Raw genomic sequence first — 11,055 nt, 5'->3', positions numbered from 1 at the left:
GGTTAGAACCTACCCACACATACTTGTCTATAGTCTTCCTTAACTAGGATAGAGCCATGAAGAACCCTATACATACGTACCTACCCTAGGTTGGGACAGGAGCCACATCCTTCTCCATGAATAGTGTGTTGCATATATGTGAAATACTTCGTATTATATCATGCATTTGACATACATTTAGACATACATACTACTTAGTTAGTATTCTGAAAAAGCCCAATAATGAGACCAAGACCCATCCTTTCAAAAAAAAAAAAAAAAAAAAAATAATGAAGCACTTGGCCTAAGCATTTTAAAATATGGGTTGGCCCAACCCTTTTCAAGTAACTCGGGCCCAATTTTTTTGAGAAATAACAAGTATAGGCCCAACCTTTTCCTAAGTAAAAACTCGGTCCAGACCTGATTTTCAAAATGGGTCAAATCCAGATTTCCATAAATGGGCTTCGGCCTTATTATCCTAAAAATCCAGGCCCATATTTTCTAAACAATCCAAGCCCAAATCCTTTTAAAATTAGGGCCTGATCCCATCATGAAGTATATTGAAGCCCATATTTTAAAATACTTGAGGCCCAAGTGCACACTAAAGTCCACAAGTCCGCACTAAACAAATCCAATGGGTTGACCAACCTGGGTCAACCTCAATCTCAGATCATAATTTGACCCTTCATAGAATCTGAGATACATGGACCGATTGAGGGAAGAGCTGAATTTAAATGGTGGCCCAGCAATGATTGTATTGAAATCTCTCATTAGTGGGACTTTTCCTAGAAAGCTAACAAAGTAGTTAGTTAGGTTACATTGCATCCATGCATTCATGCATAATTTCACACGTAATCATGCCCGATAGGTCACATACATGTTAATATCCCTATTGACATGTATTTGTGCACTAAGTACACACCTGCATAAACACCCCATGCATAAGATAGAGTCTTGGAGAATCTTTTATATAAGTCTACCTCGGGTGGAGGATATAAGTTTCATTATTTTCAGTTTGGTGTCATGCCTGCATTGTTTTGAGTTGTATGATACCTTTACTAACATGTTGCATTCACATAGGCATCCTGTCTACTTCATCAAGGTTCTATAAGAGATCTGAATCATTCATGGAGAACACAATGGCTTACCATGAGATTGAGTCCACAGTACAACAATATTCAGAAAGTCAACAGAACAAGTGGGGTGACAGTCTTACTCAGAAATCTATCATCGAACTACCAGCCCGGACTTTCATCAACATAAGATCCAATCCGTTAGATGAGCTAAAAGTCATTTGGAAGGAATGGACCCCGGCACGCCGTTTAAAATTCTCTCAAACATATGGGCACATTGGTTTCTTGTTGCATGTATCGGTAAATATCCCTGCCATAAAAGCACTGGTCGAGTTCTGGAATCCACCATATCGTTGCTTTACAATGAACGGTATCGACTTGACACCAACCATCGAGGAGTATACTTCGCTTTTGCATCTAGTCAAGTTACAGACACCATACAAACCTTATGTGCATGATGCTAGTGTTTCGTTCGTGAAGGAGATGTACGATGCTGTCGGGGTCAAAATCCAGAAAACATTTTCAGAGGAAGGTGCAAAAGTAAGGAAAATCTCTTGGAAGCAGTTGAAAGAAATAATCGAAAAAGAAGAAAAAGAAGAGGTTCAAATACATATGATGGCATTAGCTATTTACGGTTTGATCATTTTTCCAAAAGAACTAAACATGATCGATCAAGCTACTGTTTCGTTTGTAGCACAAGTACGTAACGGGATTAATCCCGTTCAAGGCATCCTGGCAGAAACCTTCAGATCACTTAATAACTGCAGAATCAGGAGGAGAGAACGTTTAAAATGTTGTGTGCAGCTGTTATATGTCTGGATGGTAGGTCACTTATCATCTAACAAAGGGGGCTTCCGTAGTATTTTCTCAATGATCCGAATCCCTTTGGCCGAATTTGAGGATACCCAATTGAAGGAGCAGTTAGATAAATCTAAATGGAACACAAAAATGTGTGGCTTGATCGACTCAGGGGTAACTTGGCTGGCGCCATGGATGGTCCGCTCTAACATGATATATCGGTGTGGAAATCTTCCATGGGTTCCATTACTAGGCCCATGGGGAGGGATAGCATATGCCCCTTTGATGGTTAGAAGGCAATTGGGGGCATCTCAGTTTGTGCCTATGACTCATGGATTGGCTGACTCAGACTTTGCATATGAAACAGGAGACACTCGAAACCAGATTAGAAAATTTATGGTGGCATGGAAGCATGTGAACCTAATAGACCCGAGTGATGGAATTGCCACAGTCCAAGGAAATTATGAAGCATGGCGAGAAAACCGGGTAAACCCCCAACTCAAAAGAATCCCAGAAATCGTTATAAGCGCATGCATGCAATTGAAGCCACAAGGGGATCCATGCCCAGTAGAAAAAGGAGATGCAAGAGCAGAAGTGGGGAATCAGCAAAAGGAGGCTCTAGTCTCTGTCTATCGCAAAGAAATCAAGCGACAAAGGATTCGGTACATACAATCAGAAGAAGAGGTCGTGGCTCTAAGGAAGGAAAGACGAAGGCTTCGAGCAGCACTTGGACAGAAATCTCAAATGTTAGAAGATGCCCATACCGAAGTTAAAAAGAAATCGCTCTACATACAAGAGTTGGAGAGGCAGGGGGATGAGCAGAGAAGCAAGTATAATCAAGTACTGGAAAAGATTGAGCCGTGCATAATGAAAGTGGACTACTGGGAGGCCAAGTTTCGGGCTTTGCATAAAAAGTCGACACAGCAAAATGCAGAGATTGTGCAATCATGAGCAGATTTTGATTTAATATTCAGTTGGATTTGTTATTGTATGAAAGGATTCTATTAATGAAAAGCAGATTTTATTTTCTAAAAATGATGATGATCTCTTCCATGAACCTTGATTGGAGTGCATTAGGTTGCATACATATGTTTCATATTTGTGAAATTTACACGTCTTGAAAAGACCATTGCATTTCATGCATTCATATCTATGCATTCACGATTCTAAAAAGGGAAAGTTTTGGTTTGCAGTGCCTAGCGACAAAATTTATCTAAGCAAGCAACATTGAGACTGTCACGCGTCAATACAATACCAGGAGAAGGGCAAAAGAAATGAGTGAACAATTGGAAGGTAGAGTCCTGGGTATAGAGCAAGGACAAGAAGAATTGAATGAAAAAATGAGCAAGATCCTGGAATTGTTGACAAACAAAGGAAAAACAGTGCAGAATGATCCAGAGACAGATATGGATCCTACTCATCCTCCAGGGTTTACCCCAGTACATGGGCAAACGTCAGTTCCACTACCTGGCGTCATGGAGGGTTCAATGCCAAGTATACCCCCGTTCATCCCTAATATACCAGCACAGGGGTTTCCAGTAGTGGGGACTCCCCCATTAGTAGCTTCTGATTTGGGGGTAAACAGATCTGAAACTGAACGTCGATACGATGTACTAGAGGAACGTCTGAAAGCTATTGAAGGATCCAATACATTCGATTCTGTAGATCCCAATGATTTGTGCCTCGTGCCAAAGGTCACCCTGCCACCAAAATTCAAAGTACCAGATTTTGAAAAATTTAATGGAACTAATTGTCCTCGAACTCACCTGCGCCTGTATTGCCAAAAAATGGCTGCCCATTCCGATAATGAGAGACTAATGATGCATTGCTTTCAAGACAGCTTGACAGGGGCAGCTATCAGGGGGTATATTCAACAAGATCGGACTCGGATCCACACATGGAAAGATCTGGCTAATTCTTTTATAGCTCAATACCGCCATGTTATAGAAATGGCACCCGATCGTGTGACCTTGCAGAGTATGCAAATGAAGCCCACCGAAACATTTAGAGAATACGCATATAGGTGGAGGGACATGTCTGTCCAGGTCAATCCTCCGGTGGAAGATAGGGAGGCTATTTCCCTATTTGTGAATACCTTGAAAGATCCTTACTTCGGGCATCTCCTAGGGGCAACCCCCCATGACTTCATGGACATTGTTTCTACCGGAGAGAGGATTGAGACGGCCATCAAAGTCGGGAGAACTAAAAGTATTAGTACAGAGACTGGTCTAGGCAAGAAGTGGACAAGCAAGAAAAAGGAAGAAGAGGTCCAGATGGTTCAAAGACAACAATATCAAAAAGAGCATGGCCAAGGGGCTAGGAGGAATTTTGTTTTCGAGCCCTCCGTCAATCAGACTGTTCATACGGGAGGTAGACCCCAAGTTGTTCCTTCCGGGGCCATGCCCGCCCAACCGAATATACGAACTCATGATAAAGGCATCCAGAGAAATATGAGAAGGATAGATCCTATTCCAATGACATACTCAGAATTATTCCCACAATTGATGGAGAGGAACTTAGTTTCAGTCATTCCTGGAACGGTCGTTACGGCACCTTTTCCACAATGGTATGACCCCGAAGCCAAGTGTGCATATCACGCTAACACTCCCGGGCACACTATTGAACGTTGTTGGGCATTCAAAAATAAGGTTCAAACACTAAGAGAAGCCGGATGGCTAGCATTTGATGATAAACAACCAGGAATTCAAGGGAACCCTTTGCCCAATCATGGGGTTAACATTGTCTGAATGTTTTAAGAAGGGACGAATGTGGTGGTTTTTGAACAAATGTCTTTAGATTGGGTGTTCAATGAACTTATTGCGGCAGGTCGGATAGGGCAGGAGGCCGTTTGCCCCACCAATGCACTTTGTTTATGTCAGAGTAAAGAAGGAAGATCTGTGAAACAGTGTGTAACTTTTAGAATGTTTTTGCAAAAGATGGTGGATAACAAGTTTATAGAGATTGGTTGTACCCGCAAAAGTGGAGAGATTGCAGTCATTGGGGAAAACGGGCCAGTATATCATCAGAGCACTAATCAACCATTCATACCTACCATGAACAAGGCTCTTCCCACACAGGAAGCGCCAGCTCGCTTGGTGATCTCTACTCCCAGGCCATTCCCATAAAAGAGTAACCAAGCAGTACCCTGGAAATATGAATGTGAAGCGTATGTCGAAGGAAGCACCAGCAATATAGCAGGGGTGAAAGGGATAACTCGAAGTGGTAGGGTGTATGTGCCAGATTCTTCTAAAACAAATCGACAGAATGTCGGGGAACCAGACAGGGCAGTGAAAAGTCCAATATCTAATGGAGAGGCCGAAGAATTCTTGAAGATAATAAAGCATAGCGAGTACAACATTGTGGACCAACTAAAGAAAATGCCGGCTCACATATCTGTTTTGTCACTTCTACTAAATTCAGAGACCCATCGGGAGGCATTACTTAAAGTCCTAAATCAAGCCTACATTCCCCAAGATATCAGTGTGGATAAATTCAATCATGTGATCGGAAGTCTAGCAGCCTCCAATTACATCACTTTTACTGATGAAGAAATTCCGCCAGAAGGCCAGGGGCACAACAAGGCGCTGCATATATCCACCAAATGTAAGGATCATATGATGTCTCGAGTCCTGATAGATAATGGATCATCCCTCAATGTTATGCCAATGACTACACTGCAAAGGTTACCCATTGACCCTTCTTATGTGACACCAAACAATTTGGTGGTGCGTGCCTTCGATGGGACACGAAGAGAGTCAGTAGGGTCGCTTGACATCCCTATTCAGATTGGACCCGTAACCTTCAATATCACTTTTCAAGTCATGGATATTACGCCTTCATACAGTTGTCTCTTGGGAAGGCCTTGGATACATAATACTGGGGCAGTTCCCTCCTCTTTGCATCAGCGAGTGAAATTTATAGTAGGGGATAAACTGGTATGTGTTTATGGAGAAACCGATATAATGGTTACTAAACCTTCTTCCACTCCCTATGTGGAAGCAGCTGAAGAAGCCCATGAAGATTCATTCCGAGCATTTGAGATCATCAACGTCATTACTATAATCTCTTCTTCCACGCGCATGGTGGCCGCTGAAATGATTAAATCAAGGTTTTGCCCGGGAAAAGGGTTGGGGAAGTATCTTCAGGGCATCGCAATGCCATTGTTACCAGAAGGCATGAATGAGAGATACGGCATCGGATATACTCCTACTTTAGCTGACCATAAGAAGAAGGCAGAAGAGAAAAGAATAATCCGAATCGAGAGGCGCACAGGAAGAGTAAGTACCAAGTGGGGGGTAGAAGTCCTGCCAATGAATCAGACCTTTCGAAAGGGCAATCAAGTCACTCTTGAGGAAGAAATGAAACAGATGAGCATATTGGCCTTAGAATCAGGGGACCACATGAATGACTCAAGTAGATGGATCTACCCATTGACAGGAGCAGAAATTCAGAACTGGACATCTTTTGATTACCCAATTCACTTCATGTAATGGCTTTTGCTCATTTTGCTTTCTTTTTGTAATCCGTGGACATTATTGCCTCGGACCGTTTGTCTTTTTCATCAATAAAACCAGTATGCATTTCTTTCGCATTTATTGCATCATTGGGTCATTTGTCAAAGAATTGTTTACCTTTGTTTTATGCAGGGATAGGGAGAATAATCATACCAGTATTCAAGAGCCAGAAATTGATGTTAACTTTGAAAACTTAATCCTAGAAGCTGAAATAGAAGAGGAGACTGACTTATCACCTGAAATGCAAAGAATGTTGAAATCAGATGAAAAACCAACTTTAACCAGTAATGACCCCACGGTCACAATAAATTTGGGGACTAATGAGGAACCAAAAGAAGTAAAAATCGGGGCACTGTTGGGAGGAAAAGAAAGATGCGAAATGATAAACCTTTTGAAGGAATACCAAGATGTTTTCGCGTGGTCATATCAGGACATGCCGGGTTTGGATACGGACTTAGTAACACATAAAATACCCATTTACCCAGATAGCAAACCAGTAAAACAAAAACTGAGGAGAATGCGCCCAGATATGCTGATCAAAATAAAAGAAGAGGTGCAGAAGCAGTTTGAGGCTGGTTTTTTAGAAGTAGCCAAATATCCGGAGTGGATGGCCAATGTAGTTCCAATAATGAAGAAAAATGGAAAAGTGAGAGTCTGTGTTGACTATCGAGACTTGAATAAAGCTAGCCCTAAAGATAATTTCCCACTTCCACACATAGATGTGCTGGTAGACAATACAGCGGGACATGCCCTGTTTTCATTCATGGATGGGTTTTCTGTATATAATCAAATTAAGATGGCCCCAGAAGATAAAGAGAAGACCACGTTTATCACCTTATGGGGGACCTTTTGCTACAAGGTTATGCCCTTTGGTTTAAAGAATGCAGGGGCAACCTATCAGAGAGCCATGGTAGCATTATTCCATGACTTGATGCATAAGGAGATAGAAGTATATGTGGACGACATGATTGTTAAGTCCCGAGATGAGTATAGCCATGTGATGAACTTAAGGAAGCTATTTAAAAGGCTACGAAAATGTCAACTGAAATTAAATCCAGAAAAATGTACATTCGGAGCTTCTTCAGGAAAATTGTTGGGATTTATTGTAAGTGAAAAAGGGATTGAAGTAGACCCAGATAAAATAAAAGCTATTCGAGAAATGCCTAGTCCCAAAACCGAAAAAGAAGTCAGGAGCTTCCTAGGCCAATTGAACTACATAGCTCGATTTATATCTCAGTTAACTGCTACTTGTGAGCCTATATTTAAGCTGCTGAAGAAGGATAACCCCGAAAAATGGAGTGAAGAATGTCAGAAAGCATTTGAGAAAATAAAAGAATATCTATTGAACCCTCCAGTTTTGGTTCCCCCTGTACCTGGAAGGCCTCTTATATTGTACTTAGTAGTATCAGAGAATTCCATGGGGTGTGTGTTAGGACAACACGATGAGTCTGGAAGAAAGGAGCACGCCATCTATTATTTAAGCAAAAAGTTTACGGAATACGAATCTAGGTACTCTAACCTGGAGAAGACGTGTTGCGCTTTGGTGTGGGTGGTTAGTAGATTAAGGCAATACACGCTGTATTACACAACATGGCTGATTTCTAAAATGGATCCGATTAAGTATGTTTTCGAGAAACCTGCAGTAACAGGACGGATGGCTCGTTGGAAAATGCTGTTGACTGAATATGATATTACATATGTGACGAGAAAAGCCGTCAAAGGGAGCATTATAGCAGAATATTTGGCTGATAGGGCCGTTAATGATTACCAATCCATGGAGTTTGACTTCCCGGATCAAGATATTGATTCAATTGATCAAGAAAAGGAAGGTAATGTTGGGTGGATGATGCTATTTGATGGGGCGACCAACGTATGGGGGCATGGAATAGGGGCTGTACTCATATCACCAGAGGGTAAATATTACCCAGTCACAGCCAAACTCACCTTTCCGTGTACCAATAATATAGCAGAGTATGAAGCGTGCGTAATGGGCTTACAGGCGGCTATTGACCGAGGCATTAAAAAATTGATTGTAAAAGGAGATTTCGCTTTGGTAATTTATCAGTTGACTGGAAAGTGGGAAACCCGGGATTCCAAATTAATACCATACCAGGAGTTCATTCAGGAAATGATGCAGGAATTCGATGCCATCAGTTTTTCGCATTTACCGAGAGAGAGCAACTTAATCCCTGATGCGCTAGCAACATTGGCGGCTTTATTTAAGGTTGATTCCGGAATAGAGATTGAACCCATTCGAATAAGGATGCATAGGGAGCCAGCATATTGTATAATGACAGAAGAAGCTGATGGAAAGCCATGGTTTCATGATATCAAAACATATATTCAATGGAAGGAGTATCCCATAGGAGCCTCTAATAATGACCGAAAGACAATTCGGAGGCTAGCTATGGGATTCTTCTTAGATGGGGAGATATTGTATAAAAGGAATCATGATATGACCCTCCTACGGTGCGTGGAGTTGCAAGAGGCAAAACAAATCATACAGGAAGTACACGACGGCGTTTGTGGGACCCATGCGGGAGGACACCTGTTAGCCCGAAAAATCCTAAGGAGTGGATACTATTGGATAACCATGGAACGGGATTGTATGGAGTATGTTCGAAAGTGCCATAAGTGTCAAATCTATGGAGATCGCATACAAGTCCCACCGACTCGACTCCAGGTTTTATCTACACCTTGGCCTTTCTCAGCATGGGGCATGGATGTGATCGGACCGATAACCCCGAAGGCCAGTAATGGGCATCGATTCATTTTTGTGGCCATTGACTACTTCACAAAATGGGTAGAAGCAGCATCATACTCTAATGTCACTCAAAATGTAATCAATCGTTTTATCAGGAGAGAATTAATTTGCAGGTATGGGATCCCAGAAAGGATAATATCAGACAATGCTAAAAACTTGAACAACGAGGTCATGACAAAATTATGCAGTCAGTTCAAGGTCAAGCATCATAACTCAGCCCCCTATCGACCTCAAATGAATGGAGCAGTGGAAGCAGCCAATAAGAACATCAAGAGCATCTTGGAAAAAATGACAGAAACCTATAGAGATTGGCATGAGAAGTTACCGTTCGCTTTATTGGCCTATCGAACCACTGTTCGAACATCTACAGGAGCTACCCCTTTCTCTTTGGTGTACGGGATGGAGGCTGTAGTTCCGATAGAAGTTGAGATTCCATCGTTACGAATCTTGAAAGAAGCAGAGTTAACCGAAGCAGAATGGGTGCAATCTAGATATGACTAGTTGAATCTAATTGAAGAAAGAAGATTGACAGCCATAGTTCATGGGCAGTTATACCAAAGGAGAATGATGAGAGCTTTTAACAAGAAAGTGCGTATTCGACGGTTTCAAGAAGGGGATCTAGTCTTGAAAAAGATTTTACCAATTCATAATGACCCCCGAGGTAAGTGGACCCCAAATTATGAAGGGCCGTATGTGGTAAAGAAAGCATTTTCAGGAGGTGCCTTATTGTTATCAGACATGGATGGAGCCGATCTGGTGCACCCCACAAACTCAGATGCGGTAAAGAAATATTTTTCTTAGAAACCCTGTAAACTCTCAAGGAAATTCAATAAGATGACGATTTGCTTCATAAATCTAATGACTGTTCATTATTCATGTTTTGATCAAATGATAGATGGCCATCGTTGGCCGATCTGCTTTCCTATAAAAGAGCCAAATAACGATTTGCCATTTGATAACCAAATTGAGCCTAAATGATAAACCAGTATTTTTTCAAAAGTCAGTTTACAAAATTTAACCTGGGTATGGGTCCTTTAGGGTCTGGCAAGTCATATGAGACAACAATCGGCTACTCGAAATGATGGCAGACCATCTTTCTGCTACCCAAAAGAAACAAAAAGAGATCCCTTGCAAGCCCTTCTTGAGCCTAGAAAATTCAATTTTTGATTAACCCGTCAAAAGATCACACCCCACACTGGGGCAATTTCAAAGGATTAGTCCCAAATGAAGTCCAAACAAAAATAACCGAATCCCTTCATGAAAGAGAAAAACAAAAGGGAGCAGCAAAAGCAAATGGAAAAAGAAGAAAAGAGAAAGAAAATAAGGGACATACTACGCATGTGATCTTTGACCAAGTTACCCTTAATGAAAGTGCTGATTTTGAGCCTTATTTAACTCTTTCTTTCTTTAACCCGTACCCCTAGCCTATATTACAGTCCAAATAAAAGACCTGACCAGATTGGTATACATTGTTGTCTCTAATGATTTGTCAGACTCAATGATTGAGTCTGAACTACGTAATGACCTGATCCTGAAAAGGTACGTAGGCAGCTTGTTCAAAAGACAAGTTCGGTCAAAAGCCAAAACAAAGTGCCTCAACTTAAACTGGGGCAGAGAATGTCATTATGGGTTGGGATTTTTGAGCCATAGTTTCCCTCTTCTTCAGAAAACCTATATCCCCAAGCCTACGTTTCGTCCCGAGTCTTAAAGACCATCTTGAGATCAAAACATGAACTGAACCTGAGGCAATAGTTTAACTTGAGAATTATAGGGGTTCGCAACAGAATAAGGCGAAAGGAGGGAGAAAAGTTTGGGGTCATCGACGAAAAAGAAAAATCAGTCAAAGGGGAATTAAGCTTGACAGCTTAACATTCATGTGCTTCGACTTTTTGAATACTGGTATAAAGTTTTTCCTTTGAACTGACAT

The 11,055-nt window shown here is 41.5% G+C and overlaps 1 pseudogene; it reads left to right on the top strand.

Annotated features, from left to right (window-relative positions):
- Positions 1-3,190: 3,190 nt before the first annotated feature.
- On the top strand, positions 3,191-9,929 carry LOC131148029 (uncharacterized; annotated as a pseudogene).
- The last annotated feature ends 1,126 nt before the right edge of the window (positions 9,930-11,055 follow it).

The sequence above is a fragment of the Malania oleifera genome, chromosome 2 (assembly GCF_029873635.1).
Source record: "Malania oleifera isolate guangnan ecotype guangnan chromosome 2, ASM2987363v1, whole genome shotgun sequence".
Classification (NCBI taxonomy): Eukaryota; Viridiplantae; Streptophyta; class Magnoliopsida; order Santalales; family Ximeniaceae; genus Malania; species Malania oleifera.
Note: the sequence above shows the minus strand (reverse complement) of the source record. Positions and strands in the feature narration are given on the sequence as shown.